General features: G+C 43.8%; 1 long non-coding RNA gene and 1 other non-coding gene across 2 annotated transcripts in view; both read left to right on the top strand.

Annotated features, from left to right (window-relative positions):
* LOC123522286 overlaps positions 1–23,875 on the top strand; it is a 41,234-nt gene that overhangs the window by 9,760 nt on the left and 7,599 nt on the right. The window contains exon 2 of the long non-coding RNA XR_006680560.1: positions 21,466–21,603. This is a non-coding gene — a long non-coding RNA (uncharacterized LOC123522286). The remainder of the gene's footprint in view (positions 1–21,465; positions 21,604–23,875) is intronic.
* LOC115871361 lies at positions 10,382–10,444 on the top strand. The gene has a single exon (XR_004047240.1). It is a non-coding gene; the product is annotated as a U7 small nuclear RNA (small nuclear RNA).

Genomic DNA, 23,875 nt, shown 5'->3' with positions numbered 1-23,875 from the left:
CATCTGTGCCATGCTGCTTAGGTACTTGGAACGTCCTTATTTAACAGATGTAGCAAGATGAGTACAGTGAGTAGTGGCTAAAGTGCTCAGAAGCTAACTGAAGGTCTGGGGGTCAAATCCACCAGCTGCTCCAGGGATGAAAGAAGAGGTTGTTCGTTTCCTTAAAGATTACAATCTTCGAAATCCTATGGGACAGTCCTACTTTGTGCTATAGGGTCACTGTGAGTTAGAATCAATTAAGCAGCAAAGAACTTGGGTGGTTTTTTTTTTTTTTGCTTGTTTATTTTTAAAGGAAGACTGAGGTTGCCCTCAACTGATGCCCGCTGGAGGGGTCTCTGTGGAGCCCTGGTACGGCATGTGGCCACCATAGTTGGCTGTTGTATTAACCAGAAGCTTGGTGATTTGAGGCTTCCCAGAGGCACCACTAAAGAAAGCAATTTCCAGGAAGACAGTCAATCCTAACCCTTTGGAGCACAGTTGTACAGACATGTGGCTACCCTGAGTTAGAATCCAGCACGATCTACCACTATTGATATCACTGTTGTGTTTGTTTTGCCTTGTCTTGGTAACTATAGAGGTTAGCTAGCCTGCCGGCAGTTACACAGTTAGTCACGGTTGCCACCATGATTTTGGTGCCCCAAAAAGCAATGACTGGCAATAGACTTTATAGAAAATGGTTTTTGGTGAATTAAGTGGGGGTTTACATTTCAAATCATCCTTTTGGCATTCAACCATTTAAACAGCATATCGAAAGATAGCTTTGTCTGTCCCCCTCCATGCTCCTCCCACTTGTAGAATATTTCCTTCCCCTTAGCTAATGCCTGTCTCCTCTCTGGCCCTTTGTTTCCCTCCCCCCTTTACTCCTGGTATGATCAACCTTTATCTTGATTTTTCCTCTGGAGACTAGCACCTTAGGGAGAGGGGTAGTTCTGTCTGGAAGCTACACCTGATGCTGCCTTTGAAGTCCTGCCTCTTCCCTTCTAAACCTAGACTTTTGTTTCTACCGATGACAGACAAAGCCCCCATCCCAATTCCATGGTAACTTGTAATATTTCATTTAGAGCAAGGGTTAATTTTGTATGGTTCTGTATATTACTGAGATCCTTTTTTCTGGGGGTGGAGAGGAAGCGGTTACAATTCTATGAATTTTATAGCTTTCTTAAAAATATGACCCCAATCAGTCTCATCACCCCCAAAAAGCCCCTTGCCCCCTTCCTTTACCGTCACAACCTTCATCTTCCCCCTGAACTCTGGCAGCCCCTCAGTTCGTCCCAACGGTACTGCATAAAGGGAACACGCAGTACGCAGTCTCATCAGGCTGGGCGGGCTCTTTACTTTGCATGGCGCCGTTGAGATGCCCTGTTGCTTTTTCCGGTCAAAACACTAGTTTTCCAGTGTGTCGAAAGTTGGGTGCCTGTTGAAGACAATCTGCCTTGGGTGATTATAAACACAGCTATAAGCTATATCCACCAGCTTACAGGCTTTTGTGTAAATGTTGGTTTTTCCTCTAAGATCAAAACCCCAAGAGTTAATTTTCTGAGCCCTACGGAGGTGGTATTTGTTTTAATTTACTAAGGAATTGACAGGTTCTTTGGACTCATTCATTCATTCATTTAACACAAATGGAAACTGATTGCGTACACGATGTTGCATTTGGCTTTGTGTTTTGTTTTTTTAATTTAGCAATGCATCATGAGGAACATTCTGGCTATATCAACATATTTAAGCTTCCTCATATTTTAACGGTTGTGAGGATTTGTGTGTGTGTGTGTTACTTGTGTTTTCTGTACAAAATAATTGTACCAACTGCTCCCCCCGACCCTTTGACTGAGACTCATTTCATGAATCTCTGCCCTCTTTTTCTGTCTTCTCGCGTTGGCCCCTTCATGCATGTCTACTAGATAAACGTGGAAGAATAGAGAACAAATCTATGAATGTCAGAGGCATCCCATTGGTTATCTTCTTACACATTAGTATGTTGTGGTGTTTTCGATGAAAGTTAACACAGATTATGCTCGCACTGAACAATCGTTAGAGCAGTGCTTCCAGACTATCAGTTACCTTTTCCAGTGGGCCGGCATTCTCCTCTGCATTCTGTTTCCACTCCCCTAGTGTCCCTGGCCCCCATGAGCCACTGCTCTTCATTTTGGAGTCCATGTGGACCACTGGTCTCACAGAACTGATATTGAAGGGAGCACAGAACCCACGGGTGCTATTTGATAAACCAGTCCTCCTATGATGTGGAGGACAAGTCTAAACTCGCAGACTCTCTTAGGGGGATAGTCTTGGCAGTTCCTCTAGTCCAGTGATTCTCAACCTTCCTCATGCCGTGACCCTTTGAAAGGGTTCCTCATGTTGCGGTGACCCCGAACCACAAAATTATTTTCATGGCTACTTCATCACTGTCATTTTGCTACTGTTAAGAATCGGGAGACCCCAGTGAAAGGGTGATTCCACCCCCAAAGGAGTTGCAACCCACAGGTTGAGAACTGCTGTTCTAGTCTCTATTGGTCCGGCAACTCTGGTCTCAGGAATCTGACTATTGTTCTCTAACTTTTCTTCCCATTCAGGCCTGCTAGGGTGTGCCCAGTCAGGAAGGTTGGTAGTGGTAGCGGGGCACGATTTAGTTCTTGTCTCAGGTGAGAGAATGCCCGGTTCATGGGTGCTCTCATAGTCCTTTAATCCTGGGGTTCCTGTACTTGCTTTTATCCCAGATGAGTGGAGACCACCAATAGTTGTATCTTATATTGCTGCTCCCCAGCTTTGAAGGCCCCCAATGCTGCTCCCCAGATGATCTAGAATGTGATCGTTATAAGTATGTTGGGCCAATTGAACTACATACTTCCTGAGAACAGTGGTCTTTAGATACCAAGCCCAGTAGCTCAATATCATGAGGTGTTTGGATATATCAGGAAGTATTCATAACAGTACCCCCATGAGCTTTAATATATATACAAATGTATCTGTAGTGTTACACACAAACATGCATCTACACATACCTACTGTGTTAGTCTGGGTACTTTAGAGAAACAATTCCACAGAAACTCATGTATAAGAGAAAGTTTTATGTAAAGGTTAATGTGCATCAAGACAACATCCCAACCCAGTGCTGCCCAAACCCACAAGGCCAACATTAACCCATTAACCCATATGTCCAACACCAGTCCATAAAGTCCTCTTCCATCTCACAAAACACACGCAATGAAGCCGACTACAGGAGGAAAGCGGAGCCAGTGAACGTAAGCATCTAGCGCAGGCAGGGGTCTCCAAACGGCTGCTCCAGCACCCAGGGCTGTATCGGGGTAGGTCCATGCGGCTTCTCCTTGGGGATGTCTTGCAGGAAGTCAGCCTTGCCAGCTGAAGCAGGGAACTGCTAAGGCAGCTGCACCCTGGTACGACCATCAGAAAGCAAGAGACCCAAGAGAACTACAAAGGCGAGGCTCACTGAGCCATTTATCCCTCCGCCCTTCATTAACCCCACATGTGTTTATTGGCCAGACTAACTAACTCACCTACCAGTACATGACAGCAGTGGGCTTGGCTTTCAGCACAACGAATCTATATACATGCACACCATTGGCTCACATGTACCATCCTATACACACATGAAGGGGCTTTAAAAGATTCATGGACAAGTGGAATTAAATTTTCCCATGAACTTTCGGACATTCCCTCACGTACGTACAGATCTACCTAATGTGGCACATACATTTTGGTGGTGGTGGTTGTAACAAAGTGTCCCTTGTATACTTCTTAGGGCCTTCATTTACCTTGAAAGAGTTATGCACATGGCCTCCATCTTTCTCAGCAGTCCACATAGGGTCTATGATGTAGAAAGTGATTCTTTCCCCTTCCCCAGTCCTGTCAGAGAAGGCTGCTTCCTAGGTATATACCGAGCCTTCACTTTTTATAAAAATGAGACCGCAGAGTATCGGTCTTTTTGGGATTCACTTATTTCACACATCATCATCTCCTCCGATGAATCCACGTGATGTTTCTCAGGCTCGTCATGCTTGTAGTGTCCCATTGTGTGCCACGGTTTGTTTATCCACTCCTCCACTGGTGGACGTGTAGTTTGTTTCCATCTTGTTTTCTATTGTGAACAATGCTGCAACAAACAGCAGGTGTGCATAGTCCACTTCACGTCACCGCTTTTATGTCTCTAAGACATAGCCCAAGGAGGGGCACAGCTGGATCTTAAGGGATCTCCAACTTTTGAGCAAGTTCCCTACTAAATGTCCTTAGTGGTTGTACCACTCATCAATCACACCAGCAGTGTAAAGTGCTCCAATCACACAACAATCTGCCAGTATTTTTCTCTGGGTTTTGCTTGTCTTGTTTATTATTAGTGTACTTTTCCCCAGAGAGTGAATGGAATCCTGCTGTGGTTTTGATTTTGCATCTTGACCACGAGTTTGTTAACTGCCTGGATGCTCTCTTTTCATGTCCTTTGTCCACTTTGTGGACTGGATGGTTTCTTGTGCATTGTTGAGGATGTTCATCTATTTTAGAGACCAGCTCCTGACCTGACAGGTTGGTTGCTATGGTAAATGATGCTGCAACAGAAGGTGTACATTTCTGTTGATGCTACTGCTTTCAGAGCTCTAGGATACACGACTAGGGGTGGTAGGTTTCTTGGTGAGTCACAAGTACTATCTTTTTGGGAGTTCCCAATTTCCTAAGCTAGTTTATGTTCTCTTCATGCACTTGTACTTGTGGTTAATAAACTGTGCCAAAAATCCAGCACCCTGGTTTTGTTTTTATATTATTCCCCCCAAACTTTTCATCTTCTCCATAGCTTCACCTTATAGTTCACCATGCTATTTCATTGACCTAATCGATCAATGTGTCCAACATTGAGTCAGTATCGGCTGTTTTGATTACTGTGGTTTTGTAGTACTGTTAGTAATTGGGAGGTGTATGGTCTCCTGCTTCATTTTTTTTAAATAGTGCTTTGGTTATTTACTTCCTCCTTCTCTTCCATGGGAGGAAAGAAAGGCAAGGCTTTCCACCCACATAAAGAAGGGCAGACTTGGAAACCCATTGGTTCTGTCATTCAGGGTCGCGCTGCGTCACAGTCAACCCAGTGGCAGTGAGTTTGATCTGGTTCAGTCCAGCTCCATTTCACATGAAGTTGGTGGCAGGTTTTTCCATTTCAGTAAAGAATGGTGTTGAGATTTGGATTGAGAGTGTATTGTGGGTAGATTGTATGGCATGCTTGGCATTTTCAAAATGTTGAGTCTTCTGATCTATGGAGTGTTTTTACATGTTCTACACTGAAATTAATGTTGGATGTGGGCTTGGCTTTTGCTCTTAAATTCATTGAGGTGTGACCCTTCTCCTCCTGTGTTGCTAAGGGTTTTTGTCAACATAAGGTATTAGATTTTTATCAAATGTCTTTTCTGTGTCAAGATCCATTACTACTTATGTAGTATGAATGAATGGGAACATATTTTCATACATATACGCTCATACATACACATATACACATCCTATATATGTATGAGAGGGCTTCAAAATGGAATTTAAAATAATGGAATTCTCCCACAAATTTTCTGACACATCACCCTCTCCCCCATATATTTGTACACATACACACGCACACACACGATAAGGAACTCACATTATCTTTTAATTCCATTTTTCCATAAAACTGTTGCAGCTATCTCATTTCTAAGCACATATTATTTTGTCATACTTTTACGTGACCTTCCATGTTTGCCCTTTGACCTGAGCATTGTGTAAGGAGGTTCTTTGACCCTTCAATTCCCAGGCTGTCATGCCTGAGCACCACTGATTTGGTTTCAACTTGCTGGCCCCATATGACGAAGTAGAAGTGCCTCTGGGGTTTTTGTGACTGGCATCTTTCTGGAGGTAGACCACTAGGCCTTTCTCCCATCGAGCTGCTGGGTGGGCTTCTACAGCCCACCCTGTGGTTTGAACCAGGTATTTTACCACTCCACTCTCGGGGTTACTAGATGACCAGCATGTGGGGAATATGGGGGCATACAAAAGCTTCTTTTCCCTCTCGTATTGTACAACCATCTACTGGTTGGTCCTGGCACACTGACAACTTGCATGCAGGTGGTGGACCGCACAGCAAGCAGTTGCTTGTGGTAAGTGGCTGCAGGAAAGTGCCAGAGGGGAAGACGCTATCAAAATCCAGATGCAGAGGGGAAGTGAACAAAAGACAGCTTTTATTTCCATGGGTGTCATCTGTTTGCAGCAAGGTGAGGGATTTCTGGGGCAGAAGGTTCTGGTGAACAGTGGCGTCCTAGGTCATTGTAACTACAAGATTTTATCTCATCCAAGGGTAGCCAAGGCTGGATGCAGTTTCCTTATGCAAAGCAGGAAGTTCCCAAGTGGCTAAAATATGTTTATTATGCTATTTTAAAAAAAGAGCAAGGGTATCAGTACCTATGAACCCTCTGTCTTACTCTCTAAATCCACACCCATTCCTCATCTTAGAGGAAAATATGCTTCTAATTTTTTTTGCCAATTACCCAATCGCATATTGTATGTATGTACATTTTCCCTGATGCCACGTTGAGTTGGGAATGGAGAAGTTGGCAGTTCTTAGCAGCCAGCAGCTCCATAGGAGAAAGATGAATAAAGTCTGTTCCAAGAAATATTCATTTTATATTTTCAGAAATCCTATAGAGGTTAAGCATGAGTCAGAACTGATTCAACACACACACACACACACACACACACACACAGGAGGGGGCTATAAGATACTTGTAGGGAAAAAATCATTTCATTTTCATTCCATTTATTGTTAGATGCCCTTGAGTTGATTGTGACTCACAGCTACCTGTATGCAACAACAACCACAACAACAACATGGCACAGTCCTGTTGTCATCCTCACACCCAATGCTCTGCCTGACTCCCTGGTCGCAGCCACTGTGTTAATCCATGTTCCGGTTCGTCCTCTTCTTGGCTGATATTCAACTTTAGCAGTCATGCTCTTCTTCTCCAGGACTGGTCTCTCATGAGAACATGTTCAAAGTACAAAAGATTTAAAGCTTTGCCATGTTTGTTTCTTTGAGGTATTCTGGCTGAACAAATATATTCCAAGCTAGTATATTTGTTCATTCTTTGGGGAGCCCATGTTTATCTGTTCCTCTTGCCAGTGCCATGGTTCAAAGGCGCATCCCTTCTTTTCTTTGATCTTTCTTCATGTCCAGCGTTTGCAATGGGAAATAACATGGCTTGGGGAGTAAGGCAGGCCTTCATCCTCAAAAAGCCATGTTTTCTTTGTAACCCTTTCGAGACGTCTTTTACAACAGACGGACCCTATTGGTTAAGTTGTTTGACTTCTTCAGTGCCACTTCAGGACATCAATTGTGGATCCAAGTAAGACAGCAGTCTTGAAAATTAGAATCCTGTCCCTATTGACCATGATCTTGCTTATTGGTCCTGTTGTGGGGCTTTGTTTTAATTGGGGTATAAACTCTACTAACTTCACCAGTAAGTGCTTCAGGTTGTCTTTGCTTTCAGCAAGCAGGGTGTGTCACAGCATATCACATGCTGCTAAGAGGCTTTTCTCTGCTCCCGATGCCTCTCCTCCACTTCTTTATAGAGGTCAGCTGCTAGGGTGATGGTTCACCATCCGCACCAGATAAGTGTAGTGAAAACCTACAACCTGACAGATAACCTTCCCAGCTTTAAACCACACTGCACCCCGCTTGTCCTGTTTGAATTCTCTCTGGATGTGGATGGGTTCTACATGGGCACAGGAAAGGGTAATGGGTTCCCATGCTTTGCCATGTTATCGGTAACTTGTGAGCCACACGGTCTCATGCCTTTCCACAGTCAATGGGAGAGAAGTAAACATCTTTCTGGTATTCTCCACTTTCAGCAGAGATCCACTGGATATGCAGCATGGTAGCCTTCACACTCATTCCTTTTCTGAAGCCAGCCTGAATTCCTGGTAGTCCGTGGTGGATGGGCTGCTGCAAGCATTTCTAGAGCATCTCAGCAACATTTTACTTGCATTGAGATAGTAATGATATCAACATTTCACCTCTTTTGAAACGGGCCCCTAATAAAATGATTTAAAGAAAGAAGGAAAAGAAAGAAAGAAATGGGCACAAATAGGAATTTCTTCTACTTTGTTGGCCAGGTAAGTATCTTCCAAATCTCTAGAATGCAAATTATGCCCAGCTTCATGAAGCTTTACCACAAAATGCTAACTTTTACCTAACACAAAATGTGGCAAAACCATGCATCCCCCTTCCTGTAGTACATGATAAGTCCCCTTTCCTCATTCTTGGCAACATTAGACCAACTTACCCTTCCCCACACCCCCTCCACTCTAGCATATGAAATCATATCTCATGCTAGCATAATCATCCATTTCTATTATTTTTATACAACTGCCTACGTTTTTATCTTTGTGGTAATTCATATTTCCCTTTGATATAATGTCATTTTGAAGTCCACTTCTTGCTTTCTTTGTAAATGCCCCCCTTTTTTATATTATTCACAGAGACACATTATCGATCCTAGATACTTATCAGCTGCTGACTTTGTATGAGCCTTGTCCTTTTAATTAAGGAGGGTACCTCTTGAGCGGACATTTAAAAATGGTCTTATTAATGTTTCCTTTATACTTTGTATCATCTTTGAGAAACTTTTGTCTGCCCTACAATCCTTAAGCATTCTTCCATTTTTCTTAAGACATCCAGATTTTATCCTTGATGTATAAAGCCTTGATTCATCAGAAACGGATTCTGTCAGTGGTGAGAGAGAGAAAAGGCCCAAATCAATTTCTTTACTTTGACAATCACTTACCCCATCATTATCTGTTGGATTTTCTCCTGATCCACTAACGCATAGTTCCTGGTGTAGCTGGGTCCGTGTCTGTGCGTCCTTTTCTTCTGTTTACCTCCACCGGCAGACTCTAATTTATTTCTGTGGCTATTATATTGTTCATGAGTCAGCCTCGCTCATCCTGAGCTCCTGGGACAATAACAGCTGCCCAGCAGGGTCTCTCTAGGCTGCCGTCTGGACCGGAAGGGATTGCCAGGTCTTTCTGCTGCAGAGAGGTTGGGTGGGTTAGCACCCCGGCACCTAACCAGCGTGCCAACCAGGACTCCTTTTTACTGGGAGAGCCCAAATGACTAGGCATAAATTAGAGACTCTAGTGAGGTTTCCATGGGATTTTTTTCTTCAATGGTATTGACTTTATTGATCCGGTTGAAAAGGACGGACACTTTAAACATACCAAGCTTCTCCATTTAGCTCAGGCTCACTGTCCTTGAATGATACAAGGATCATGTACAATCATCATTTATCCCCAGAAAGCGATTTTTTTGTTGTTGTTGGACAAATATGACTAGGCAGGATGGGGCTAAAGGTTTTTTTTTAAATTAAAATGGGGCATACAGTAAAGTGCATAAATCGTAAGTATACAACTGTATACATTTTTCAAGCATAAGTGTAAACGGAAGCAAAGCATTTCTAGGACCCAAGAGACAAACAGCTCACTCCCAGACGCCGCCTCCTGCAATCCCCATCCTCACTGCTCGGATTGTGAGTTCGCTGGCTGCTTTCTCAAACCGATGGAATCCTACCGTGTGCAAACTCGTGTGTCTAGTTCTTCTGCTGGCTAGGGCCACCTGTGTTCAGCATTGCCATCGTATGATCATTCTCCTTGCTTTAGAGCAGTGGTTCTCAACCTATGGGTTGCGACCCCTTTGGGGATCTAACGACCTTTTCACAGGGGTCACCCGATTCATAACAGTAGCAAAATGCCAGTGATGAAATAGCAATGAAAATAATTTTATGTTTTTTGGGAGGGGTCACCACCACATGAGGAACTGTATGAAAGGGACGCGGCATTAGGAAGGTTGAGAACCACTGCTTTAGAGTTTACGTTGCTGTGACTGATGACAGCAGACGTATTCTAATGCCAGTGGTTTCCAGGTATTGGGCTGTGACTGCTATGAGAATACTCATGATTATTTGTGTGTACTGCATGCGCTCTGTTTTGGAGGGGCATTGCCTAGAAGAAGCATGGCAGACCGTTCGGCTTGGGAGGCGCCTGCCATCTATGGGTTTTATTTTCTAAAGTGGTTTATTAATTTACACGTCACCTATCATCAACAAGAATTGCAGTCAGGCTACAACCTTTACATTTTCATATTTTATCTACTGGTACCCTGAGAATTGGCTCCTCTTGGTGTTTATTAAAGCATGGGTTCACTGTGCGTCAAAATCTACCCCAGGGACACCCAACAACCACGGGACATACCGTACATTGACTGCCAGGGAAGCTGTTACCTACAAGGTTTACATGTGCCAGCAGCATGTTTTCAACTTAATTATTTACACAGGATTTTTTGCTCAAATGTTGTAATTAAAAATACCGTATATAGTGTTACAGATCTTTTAGAAATTGTCTAGCATGTTTTCTGGCTTGTACTGGAACCGCCCCCCCACACACACACCAGTACATTAAAAAAAAATACTGTGTATGCTCATGTATAGCCGAGTTTTTCAGCACATTTTTAATGTAGTTTTTGTGGTAAAATGTCGACTGATATTCAGGTTGGCTTATACTCAAGTATACACGACATTTCCTGACTTTAGGTTTTCATGTTCTGTGAAGTGTACACTGTATTATAACCTTTTAAAAACTCTTTCAGGTGCATGCACTTTAAGATACACATTGCAAATAGAAGAGTCTGCAGGCGCACTGATCACATAAAGCTTGTAACAATGTTAACCCATGAATAGTTATTTGAAATTTTTAAAAGGCGACTTCAAGAAGTTCATGGAAAGATTCCAATGCCTCTCCTTGACTTTGAAGGCCCCTCACGCATAACTTTCTCTATTTATACACATAAGCACACATGCATATTAAATGTGCATGTGTGTGTATTCATTTTTAAGTTTTCCAGGTATGTCCAGTAGAGCTCAACTGTTCTGTACACATCTCCTACATCATCATTGGTGCTTTCCTGAGAGACGCGTAACATTTCCCACTATAATGGCACATTGGAAATGTTTCCCTTTTAGCAAAGTCATGTTATTTCGTGTATTCTAAGCTACTGTGTCTGGTGGATGCACATTTGGGATTATTTTATCTGCCTAGGGAATTTATCCTTTCATCATCACACGTTTCTCTCTCTTTTTTTTAAAAAAGGTTTTGCCCTAAAGGCCGGTTTCCCCGAAAATAACAAAACAAAAACCCCCCCCCGCCGGCCGCCTTTTAACCAAGAAAACCTAATTTGGTAAAAAAAAAAAAAATGAATTTTCTCATCTTTTTATAGCCTTATATTTTGAATGTGGCTCTCAAAGAATCTAAAACATCTTTATTATTATATACAGTACAAATTGTAGAACATTAAACAGATGTAAGGCTTTATACATTTTTATGAAGAAAATACCTTGGAATTATCACTAAGCTCAAGAAATAAAATTCCTCACCATTACAGCAGCCTGGTCCCAAACTTTTTCTTTTCCCCAAAGTAACAAGTACCCCAACTTCATAGTTTTATTACCCAAATATTCATCTGAATCCCACCGTTTAGTTTTTCCTGCTTTGTGTTCATTTAATATATAAAGTCTCTTCCGATCTACAGTTTGGTCCCAATTTCATCTCATGGCCGCTTCTCTAAGGAGGCCTTTTATTGGCTCCTTCTAATTGGAGCATGGTGTGTAGGCAGGAAGCCCTGACCGAGCTCCCTGTTTCTGGAGTATCAATGGTTTCAAGTCTTCTCCGCAGTCACAGCTTATAACATGCACTCGTATAATAACCCAGCCTGACACTCGCACATCTCTATGTAGCCACCCATTGCTCTGCTCGTTCTGATTCCTTTTGCGTTCATAGTAAGACCTCGATCCAAATTCAGGATCACAAGGTTTATACCTCACTTTTCCTAGCTGACGTCCGTTTTGGGAGTCTTTGTCTTCATCGCTAATCTCTTGGCTCATCATTCTTTCGGCTCGCCTATGGGGAGGTTTTATTGGTAGCTGTTTTTGTTTATCAGAAAATATCCTTCTCTCTCGCTCATCTCCACCCTGGACTCTGAATAATCCAGTGCACGCTGTCCTCTCTGTGACGTTCTCATCGTGGCTGATGTGGAGACAGCACACCATGGAAAACCAACGGGAAGCATCTATCTGTACTTCTGAGTTGCCACCCGCTCCAAGTCGGGGAGGTGGGAACCTCTTTAAAGGAGCGGGAGTTGGACATTCTGAACCTGAGTTGCCTGGTGGAGCACTTAGAGCTCTTATCTCTTTGAATATTGCATTTTCCTCCATTCTCCACTTACAAGGAAGAAAAAAAAAGGTTGATGTATGTGTGTGTTACAATGAAGAACTACAAAAAGCTCAGGGAATTAAAAAGACACATTTTCCCACGTGCTTTTTGAAGCTCTTTTATGTTTATATATCTCTTCTCTCTTTTAAAAAAAAAGAGTATAGCCTTCCTGCATACATTGTGGTTCGTTTATTAGGGTCTATCTTCTAAGATACCAATTCTCTCCTTTTAGCATGCCCACTGAATTTCTAATTTCATATCTGAATGATACTACTTTTAAAAAATATGCCTTACCACATTTTGTGCATTCTTGATGTCTTATCCCATGTTTTATTTCTTTTGATTAGTTAAGCAATTTTTTTCCCTATTCAGCTGCTTACTGAGGGTGCACCATTTCAGGTGCCTAAGCGATAGTGAGGACAAAGACTCCCTTCTCATTGTCCATCACACTATTAAAACTCAAACTCTAGGCTCTTTGGAAAATCCCCCTTGGTCAAGTGGTGCTTCTCAGCCACTTACCGCTCTGTTCACAGGGTTCTTTTGTCCCCTGGAGATTTTCCTTAATGACACTGATCAATTATTCACTTACATGCACATTTGTTGTCATTTTTCTAGCATACAGGCAATTATTACAAACAATGTCTTAACAAAAACAAACCCTAATCTTTAATATTTACCCTAGTGGGTACTTTAGATAGTTCCATTTCTATAATCATGACCTTCAGGCTTGTGGTTTGCAGAAGCGAATAAAGAAGCTACAGCAAAAATGTCCAGCAGAAAACCTTGAATCCCCTGGAGAGGAAGTGTTCACAAGAGCCTGCTTCCTGCACGGTGGCCTATTCAATAAGGTCATTCACATGTAAGTCCAAAAGGTACACAACTGGGCTGCAGGTAAAACAGGGTCAAACTTCCTCTGAAATATTTACAGATTTTTTTTCCTATCGTAGTGCTGTACCATTAAATACTATTTAGATTTTAAATCCATTAAATTTACTATCTTCTTCTGTTTTTTAAAGTACAATGAATAGTGCATCTCCTGGTCGCATACTGGTTACCAGTTGGATTGCAATCCAAAATTTCAGTTGCCCTTTGGGAGAAAGAAGGGGGGGGGTGCTGTCTGCTCCTGTAAAGCATCGCAATCGTGGAAATTCGGGTGGAAGTTCTTCCCTGACCCAGAGGGTCGCGATGAGTTGGCCTTCCCTCGATGGCAGGGAGTTTAAAACAGTGATTTCCTAGCACACGTTGTGTGTTCTTTATTCTCTAGATTTTCGTCCCCCCTAATTTCTGCATATTCTTGTGTTATAGTTTGGGTCCACCACTTGTATATCGGCTCTCTAATGATTTTTCATGTGAGGTTGATTTCTATGTCCCCATTGTTTATGCTTCTCAACGTCTACAGGCGTGCCTGTTCTCTCCTGTCTAAGGGGCTCTTGTGACCATTGTGGTCCCAAGTGGGGCTGCTAACTGCAAGTCAGCAGTCCGAAGACACTACTCTCTGTGTGGGAGAGAGAGAGGGCTTTCTACTCTTGTAAAGAGTCACAGTCTTGGAAGCTCGCATGGGCAGTTCTACCCTGTCCTATAAATAGGGTTGCTGTGAGGTGGCACTGAATCAATGGCAGTGAGTTACGCATTAGACAACAAATTGTAAGGTCAGAGGTTCAAATTCCAAAGCTTCTCCAAGGAAAGAAGATGAAGAGGCAGTTTGTTTCTGTACGATTCACAGTGCAAACAACCTCAGGGAGCAGTCCTGCCCTGTCTGTCCTATGAGGCTGCTATGAGTTGAAATGAACTCGGCGGCAGTGGGTGGTTTTGCTTCCCTCTCTCTGCGATGGGGATTTTGCTATTCTTACTCCCCAATGTCTCTTTGAGGTTTTGCAAACAACAAGGTCAGTTCTTAATTTTTTTTGCAAAGCCAGTGATGATCAAGGTAGTTTCCATTTTTATGGATGGCAATATTTTCTCAAAAGTATTTTTCAGTTGTCATCTCCCCATGCCACTCCTCAATCCTCTTCTCTTATCTGGTGTGGAAACTGCAGTGGTGTCTTATAACTATTATGACTTGTCTTTGACTAAGTAGAGCTCTACCTCTATCAACTATCTGTATGAAGGTCACACTTGGAAAAGGGGCACACAGTCATGCCTTAAGCCTGCTGGAGTGCCCTCTAATTCACAGAAATGCCCTATAACAAACAGAGTTAGTTGTGCACATCCGTTGGTAGAGCATCTGACCACACCCTTATTCTACCCTGTACCCTCTCTCCTTTCCTTACAGCTATGGTTCAAAATACCCTGCTCTGCACAGTTTGGGCACAGCACTGACATGTCATTTTCTCGAGGTTTTCCTTTTTATGAAGGGATCGTTTCTGAGAGCAGAAAGACTTTTATTTGGCCCCCAATCAGAACTCTGTTACTCACCTTTCTTAATAACCTTTGATATGGAAAACATACGGAGGCCTTTCACGAGGCTAAGTAGATTATAGGCTGTCCCCCCCAAATGTCATTTGTAATCAGGTTGTCTGGAACTTGGAATTCATTTTCTTTGAGAAACCAAGTTATAAGTGGTGGCTGGCAACCAAGGCCTGTTTTTTCAATGGGCTGTTTAGCTGGATATAGTATGCTAATAGCACTATTCTGGCTTCACAGAACTGCCACTTATTAAGCTATTTCTATGGGGAAAATGTATTGCAAGGTCCAGCCACTAGAAGATAGAATACATTAAAATGCAAAGCTCACTGCATCATTTTCTTACTTACAAATTCTTTAGCGGTTCTTAAGTTAGAGAGAAACCTTTAACATGGCCAACAAAATCCAGTCTATGGCTCCCTAACTGGCCTTTCTGAGAGTTACAACTCCCCTTTCCAAGACTGTCTTTCTCTCCTTTTTGCCTCTGTTATGTTTTCAAAAAGCAAGGATGTCGATTAAAAGACCAAGGCGTGCCTGACCCATGCCATGGTATTTTCAATTGCCTCATATGCATGTGAAAGTTGGACATGGAATTAGGAAGACTGAAGGGTGCTGAAAGTATCCTTGGTCTACCAAAAGAACAATTCTGTCTTGGTCAAAGTACAGCTAAAAGGTTCCATAGAAGCAAGAATGTCTAGACTTCGTCTCATGTGCTTTGGACATCTTCTCAGGAGAGACCAAAACAACAAGAACAACCCCAAACTGACTGCCACCGAGTCGATGCCAACTCATAGTGGACCTCAAGGTAATGAGCTGACGCAGGGCTGAACTGAAGAGCAATTGGGAGGAAGACACCGGACCAAGTGGTGCTTTGTGCTGGTGTGCAGTTCTGACTCAGAGACCCTAACAACAACTCTTGAGAATATACCCCAAACTGCATTTAATTAGATAACCTTGGGAGACCTCAAGCCAGGTTAAATTAAACCTGCTCTCGGCAGGCTAGTCGCTTCACGTTTGTTGATATGTTCTAAGACTCAATGCCTGATACAGAGCAGCTGTCATGGACAGAACCAAATATTGCCTAGTCCTGTGCGGCTCCGTCATCACTGGTATGCCCACCATGCATTTGTAATGGCTACCTTCCCTAGGGGGACAGTCGACTGGTCCCTAGGGGTAACACTGGCTAATAATCTAAATAGATGACAAAGTCTTTCTCCCTGATCTGCAGGAACCTCTGCTAAAAAAACCGGCTGGTATTTGAGAAACCAGTGGCTTCACTTCTGGTATCATAGCAATATAAAGACAATCACAGTACAACAAAGTAGATTTCAGAATGTATGTGTTAATAGTTGGGGCTTTTTAGTCCCTTGCAGGAGGGCTGGTGGGGTAGTGGTGACATGCTGGACTGCCATCTGCATGGCAGCAAGAGGACTGGACTTTGCAGGCCTGCAAACAGTTGCAGTCTCAGAAACCCCACAGGGGGTCGCTAGGAGTCAGCTTCAATTGACTCAATGGCAGTGAGTTTTTTAGTACTCCCCTAAAGAGTTAGTCTGCGAAACCCACAGGGACAGTCCCGCCCTGTCCTTTACTGTCGCTATGAGTTGGCATTGACTCGCAGGCAGTGAGCTTACTTTGTGTCAATGATGTACTTCTTTATTTTGCTTGGCAGTTTAGAGAGCCGATTCGTTTGCCATTTGGAGTTGGCACAGGCAGTGTTCCCTGGCTGTACTCCCACACCCTGACAACACTCTCCTCATTCTTGTCTTGGCTTTGCCATTTCCTTTTGTCTGGATTTTCTCTGCCTTCTCCTCTTTGCTTTTGGCCAAATATTTTCCTTTGGATCTCATATCTTTATCTCAGATGTTTATTTTATGGATCTGTGAATGGTTTGCTCCCGACCAGTGGGATGTCTAGGGGCCACGATCCCAGTCAGACGTGGTAGATGCATACTATGTACTTCTTAAGTTCTCAGGACCATGTAGGCTTTTGTTCACATGGTCATATGTTCCTTGGACAAAAACTTGCTTGAGTCTTTGATTTTCTTCACTCTCTCTTGCTCCAGGAGGGACAAAGCCAATAGTTGTATCTCAGAAGGCTCTCATAAGACTACAGATGTTATTGTCAATATAGTTTGCAGAACGCTGTCTTTTGAAGTCTCTTAGGTCGATGAAGTGGATGTCTCCCAAGTCTGTACTTTCACCTGTGTGACCTTCAACCTGCATCCACTGAGAACAGGGTTGGCCATTGGTTTTGTGAATATCCCAAGAAGTTGAAGAATTCCCCTTTCTGTTCTTAGTTCTAGTGCGGCGGCACTCAACCTGTGGGTCACGACCCCTTTGGTGGTTGAAAGACCCTTTCACAGGGGTTGCCTGATTCATAACAGTAGCAAAATGACAGTGATGAATTAGCAATGAAAATAATTTATGGTTGGGGGTCGCTACCACATGAAGAACTGTATGAAAGGGTCGCGGCATGAGAAAGGTTGAGAACCACTGCTCTAGTCAAATTCTCTTTTTGAAGTGTTTTCATTTATGTGTTGGTTCTCATTTTTTTTTTGTTCTGGTATCTTTCCCCGACTTTGGCATCATCGCATGAATTTAGGAGTCGTGAGCTCTTTTCTGAACATTTGGTAGAATTCTCCTGAGAAGCCCTCTGGGCCAGGGAGTTTTCATCGTGAGTTTCATTGAGCTACAATGAACACATCATACAATTCAGTGGTCCAGTCGCGTTAAGAAGGGTGGGCAATCACCACTACCGTCCCCCTTGGAACATTTTCTTCCTCCTTGTACCCAGCAGTGTTGACTTTCTATCGCCCTCCCCTTTCGTGTCTTCATAAACCCACCCATCCTGATTTCCCTATACCCAAAAAAAACACACAAAACCATGATCATATAAAATAGTGGGATACTTCAATCTAAGAAAAGCAGGTCCAGAGGAAGACATAATAGTTAGGAATGTTTGTTGTTGGGGGTTTTAAAAATGATGGACCTGTTCAATTTTCCTTCCCATTTATTTTTGTTTAGGTAGGCAGTGTGCTCCTAGAAATTAGTCCATTTTCTTGGAGTACAATCTGTTAGGATCCTAATTTGGCCAGTGGTTTCCAGGTTTTAGGAATCCTTTCAAAGAAACAATTCTGATCTGGATGATTGATTTATATCCTAATCTTTATGGCTTTTGCTGGTCTTCTCTTGCTTCTCTTATAAGTTGTAAGACGAATGGTTTGGTTTTGACCCTTTTTTGTTGTATTTTGCTTTTAGAATTTCTATATGTATTTTTTTTTACTTTGTGGACAAACATATGATAGGTTCTGCACAATGATCCCCATGCATAAGACAAGAATGCATCACTTTGCTGCGGTGGATAGAATATTCTGAATAAGTCTGTCCTTGGGTGTTTGTAGTTGTTCTGTTCTTCATTATGAGTGAGCGGTGTGTGGAAGAATTCTCTAGAACTGCTTCCCTTTGCAATGCTGTTAGGGCCTGCTTGCATATAAACTTACTATGATTATGTCCTCTTGGCTGAATTAACTCTTTAATAATTATGTTTGTCCTTTTATGGTGGATTTTGCCTTGAAGTCTATCCTACATTCATATTGCCACTCTTGTTCTTTTTGATTATTGTCACCCTGAAATGTGCTTTAAACTTGAATCTTACTGGCTTAAATGTTAATTTTATTGATTGTGCCTTGCCGTCTCCATGTAAAAACTTTATTTAGTCCCTCTTTTATGATGATATTCTAATTTAGATGTGCATCTCTGGCTCGCAGTTTTCAATATGTGCATCAGGATTTGTGTCTGGCTAATGCTTTCTATGTCCTGTTAGAAACAGGGTCACTCTGGTTAGAATCGACTTGACAACAGTGAATTTGTTTGCCTCAAGACATCCCTTCAATCTTTCTTCTAAGGTTGTTTTGGTTTTTATACATTCTTAAATTTCTGCTTTCCTGGAAATGATGCCCCTGAATTTTCCATGTCTGTACAGTTTCCATTTGGTCCAATTCTTCAACCTTGCCTTTGATGCTCAGAGTTCAACAACATTTGTCATCTCTGTGTGATCCACTTGTTTCACTGGATCTTCAGTTTAAAAGGGGCATTAAGGAAGCATCTCATCCCCCTGGGCCATCCTTGTGGATTGCTGCCTCCCCAACAAGAGTTCTTGAGCCTGCTTGCAGAAACTTAAGGAAGTTTGTATTTCTGAAGCTCCTGACCTTGATATCCTGAGCCATATGAAAACGACCATATATACACATGTATAAGCTGAGTTTTTTCAGCACATTTTTAAATGCAGTTTTGTGGTATAATTAGGTGCCTCAGTTCGTATTCAGGTCAGCTGATACTTGAGTATATATGGTAAGTTTTACCACCAGAGTAACCAGTTCTGTATGTAGTTCTAGAACAATTAGGGACAAACTCTGAAAAGTATTATATAGTAAACAAATGATACCAAGTACATTATATTGCTGCATACTCTTAAATATCTCTAATCTTAATCATTCCTAAACCATGAACCTGCATCCAGGTTTTTCTGGAACGGTCTCATTTTCAAATCGAAAGGCACCTGATCTTAGGATGTCCATGTTACCTGCCAGTCTTGGTATACTGTTCTGCTCATAAAACCTGGGCAGCATTGCCCATTTATGGCCTAGTCACTCATGAGTTGGTCACAACTGTCTCTGAATTCCTTCATGTTTCTGCTGTGCTTAGTTCTTGGAGGAGGAAATAAAGGTAAGTTTAGAGTCCTCTGTGTGAACCAGACCTGACCTTTTTTATTCTAAATGCGGTTCATCCAGCTTCCATGCCTGCCTCAGTCTTCAGCCGTGACATGGACAGGCTTCCAGCGTGGTGAGTGACACTCTGTAGATCAAGGGTTCTCAACCTGGGGGTCACAACCCCCTTGGAGGGTCGAATGGCCCTTTCACAGGGGTCGCCAGATTCATAATAGTAACGAAAATAATTTCATGGTTGGGGGGGTGTTGGTCACCGCCACATGAGGAACTGTATTAAAGGGTTGCAGCATGAGGAAGGTTGAGAACCACTGCTGTAGATCCTTAATAAAGGCTTATGGAATCCCTGGTATCAAAAGCGCAAAGGCAAAACCTCAAAAAGAATATTGGCTCATGAATCTGTTTGCCAAGATAAGAAGGGGTGCCTTGATGCTGAGAAGTCCCCGTGAATAGTCTGGGGAGCATAGGCCGAGACCTCTACTATCTGACGTGTGTAATAAGAACTGAAGGCGATAGTGGTTACTGACAAGTTTAGGAACACTCCCTGGGCACCAAGCTGAGTTCATCGTTATGGGCGCATCGCCCCTGTGAAATGGGTTCATTTAACCCTCTTTGGTCTCGTTTTTCTTTAATGGCATCTCGAGAATGTTGCCCTACACATTCGGTCCATGATGTATTTATTAGATGGGGTTGACCCTGGAGAGTTTCTGAGGCTGAGTGAGCTTAGAACAGGTTGATGAAGAATCTCTCGATTGAGAAATGAGAAGTGGTTTAGTGAAACAAGATCTGACGAATCTGTCATAGAAGGTGGGCCTCCTCAGGAGCCCTGCATGCCTGCTGTGCACCAGGCAGCCACAGATAGATGCCACACAAGGAACGGGGTGTTATCATTGCGGGAACGATAAACTGCTGCATGAGCACTGAAGAGGCGGCAGTTAAAACTTGGGACAAGACTGATGGAGAGATATGGAGATTCTGAGTGTTCTCTTGCTTAGGAAAATCCCTGTGCCTTTTTTTGTGGAACAAGATTTGCCCAATCAGCACTGGCAGAGCGGCCAGTGAAGCCAAGGGAAAAGAGGGCGCAGGCATCTGAGTTGGCGGTACTTGGGCACACATGCTGGCTTTGTAAATAAAGCGTCTCTGGCTTATGCTTTTCAGAAACATGTCCCTAGACTTTTCCCCAGGACAAACCAAACAGCCAACAGGAGGGTCCTTAAGACAAAAGGAGCGGGGCTAACTCCTGCTGCCACCTGTTGAGTCCGCATTGACTCAGTGGCAGAGTACAGTGTCAACAGTGCTTTAGTATTTCTTAAGGAGAACAAGGGTAATAGAACACTGCCCTATGGGGGAGACAAAGGGAAATCTGGTCTAGTCAAAGGGATGATGAGGTGGGAGTGAGTATCACCAACATTTGTGAAGAAAGGATTCTATAAAGTGATTTTTCTTATTGGGGCATGTTCATGGGAATATAAACAGCCATTCGCTGCCACTCATTTTGTAAATATGTATTGAAGGCTTTCTCCCTGGCTGAACTCTTGGCTCTGGGCCCTAGCCACTTCCCCCGATGCCCGATAGGCCAGGCCGAGTGTCCCCCAGGGGAGTACATGCTCGGTCTAAGGAGACAGTCCTTTGGACAGCCTCCAGGAGCCCTGCAGCTGGAAGCTTTCAGACACATCACAGCTGGAGGAGATCTCCGCCTAGACGGCTGCCCTCTAATTTTACTGAGGGGGCTTCTTTTGCAGAGTAAAGGAAGGGGCTCCAGCAAGCGTGTGAGTGAGGAGGACTGTGCTTTCCTGTGAGTGTGGTGGGAAAGATATAGGGGCCTAAACAAGACCGTGGCAAAGACAGGGGGTCATAATCGAAGGTAGGTATGAGGCCCACCTACCACGGGTTTTTGAACTTCCGTTTCTGAAGTCCCTGCTTCCGGCGGTCATGGGTGAGGCCGAGACAGTGCACCTGCCTTTCAAGAAAAGGGCACCCGCCTTTCAAGAAAAGGGCGTCTTTGCCCAGTGCTGTGTTATGGTCGTGGACTGTGAAAGTCATGGTTGGTTCTCTTGTTCATAAAGAGTCGGAGCTGACCCCATGGGACTACCAGCCTTGAGAGGACACACATGCAAGTTCCAGCTCACACCAAGGCGAAGCGCCCGAGGATGCTTCCCCACAGGCCCTGGGTCAAAGGCTCCGTCTTGAAATCGAATGTGTAGGTAAGTTGGAACGGCAGGTGCAGAGGCTCTTATTTATCCTTAACTTCGTGCAAGAAAAGGCTTCTGTAGCTTTTCCACAATTTAAAAGCTGCACGTGACTATAATGAAGAATCCCAGGTTCCTGTAAGTCTATCAACTTAATGGTAGCAGGCTTTCATTCAGGGTTGAGAGTTACTGTCGGGTTGGGGTATTAACACACTCAGGGGTTCAACTCTCACCTAGCCCCCCCCCCAATGGGAGAAAGATGTCCAACCTTGGAAACACTGTCCATACAGGGGCACTGTGAGTCAAAACAACCTGGAGAGCCGTGGACATGGTTCAAGGGAGGACACATTGACACATTTGCAAACCCGGGCTTGACCACATTGCTTCTCTCCAACCTCAGTCCAGATATCAGAAGAGGCATGGAAGCTTGGCCAGCTATATGCTCTGAGCGGAATCCTTTTTCTATAAACCGCTCCTCCTCCCGAGCTACGGAGGAGAGGGCCCCAAAATGTCTCATTGAACCCCAGTGCTAGCAAGGAAAGCAAGCCCTCCCCCCCCAACCCCCCTCTCCATGCAGGGAGAAGGCGAACACCCCGGCAGCTCTCTTTCATGCAACAGGATTAATTGCCTGCTTGGAAAACAGCTCGATTCTAAATGATCCTAAATGGCCTCTAATACCTGTAATCTTCCTGCTGCCATGCTGCCCGGCTGCATCACTGAAGGCTTCTAGGAGCGAGCGGCTCCCCCTGAGCTGCTCTGCTCCTTAAACAGCAGGCAGCCTTGCGGGGGGCCAAGGCAATCAGGCTCTGTTCCATGGGAAGGCTGAGAAATTGATGAGAACACCACTGGCCTATTCACCAGCCTAATTTGATTCCAGAAAAGCCAGCCGAAGAATCTGGCCCACCCAACTCCACAACCGCTATGCTCCCAGAGCGCAGGCAGCACCAGGCCAGTCCTGCCGGGTGTCCCTCCCAGGGACCTATCTCTCCTTTCTCAAAGGCCCTGGGTGCCGTCTCTCCCTGCACTGACTGGAAGCCAATCAACACAGGGAGTTATAGCTTTGCACTTGGAGAAGGTACCCAGGCACCAAGCTGCCTGGGTGTTACCCTTGTTCTGCCATTACTAGCTAGGCGCCTTTTGGCAGCTTCCTAATCTATAAAATGAGACTGGATGGCAGAGTAGCCAGCAACCCTGTCACAGATGGAAAGCACACAGATTTTCCACTAGTAGGAGGGGTGGGGACAGGGAAGGGAAGGGGCAAGACTGCGCCCTATCAAAGGCAGAAAATAAGGGAGACCAGAGAAAACAAGAGTCCTGTCTACTACAGGTAGTCCCCGACTTGGGATGGGGCGCCATGCCCTAGGGTCAATTTTCACTCCAAGAGATCCTATCACATCGTTGAAGCTTTGCAGATCGTGAAGGAAGTAGACTGGTGGGTTTGTTCCGACACTGACTTATATCAGAGATCATTAGAGAGGTACTATCTCTCCCTCTATACATACATACACATCCTTCATTATTGCCTTTGGATCAGTATCTTTAAACAACATCAGCAAACTATATGCTGCCCCACTGTATGTGGTATTCCGAATATTAAGATGAACCACAACAAAACCATGAGTCCTAAAGGTGGCTTGTTCACCCAAACATGTGGTGCGTGTAAGATTGACAAAGACCTCCTAGTCTGGATTTAAAGCAAAATCAAACGCCTCACCCAAAGCCCCAACAGTTAGCTCGATCCCATGGACTGCGGTGATTTTGCTCACATGGATCCCCCACTAGCTCCTCTAAAGCTCCCAGCAACCCTCTGGGATAAGTTTGCAGACAGCTAGCAACGCAGGAGCTCTAGCGTCGGCCCTGATGGTGTAGTTGGTTACACATTGGGCTGTTAATTGCAAGGTCAATAGTTCCAATCCACCAGCTGCTCCAAGGGAAAAAGATGAGGCTTGCTGTTCCAATAACCCCTAGGGAGCAGTTCTACTCTGCCCTGGAGGGTGGCCGTGTGTTTGAATTTAGAGCACTTGAGCTCCAATAGGTTTATCTGGAGAACCTACCCTAAGATAAGCTAGTACAATCTGAATCTTATGCACTATGAGGACCTCCCAGTCATTTGGCTGGAGATTTAGGGGTGACACGATGCTGTATTGGATAGATGTAATACAATTTTTGATCCAGCAAATGTTGAAACGAAGAAAACCAGAGTGTGGCCCTGCTCAGCGTCAGCAGGGAACTTGCTCCGTTGACAACTGAAAAGTATCACCACTGTGCACCTGTCCGTAAGTACTGA

This window comes from Echinops telfairi, unplaced genomic scaffold (genome assembly GCF_000313985.2).
Source record: "Echinops telfairi isolate 266 unplaced genomic scaffold, ASM31398v2 ScPeMD7_5592;HRSCAF=6446, whole genome shotgun sequence".
Classification (NCBI taxonomy): Eukaryota; Metazoa; Chordata; class Mammalia; order Afrosoricida; family Tenrecidae; genus Echinops; species Echinops telfairi.
Note: the sequence above shows the minus strand (reverse complement) of the source record. Positions and strands in the feature narration are given on the sequence as shown.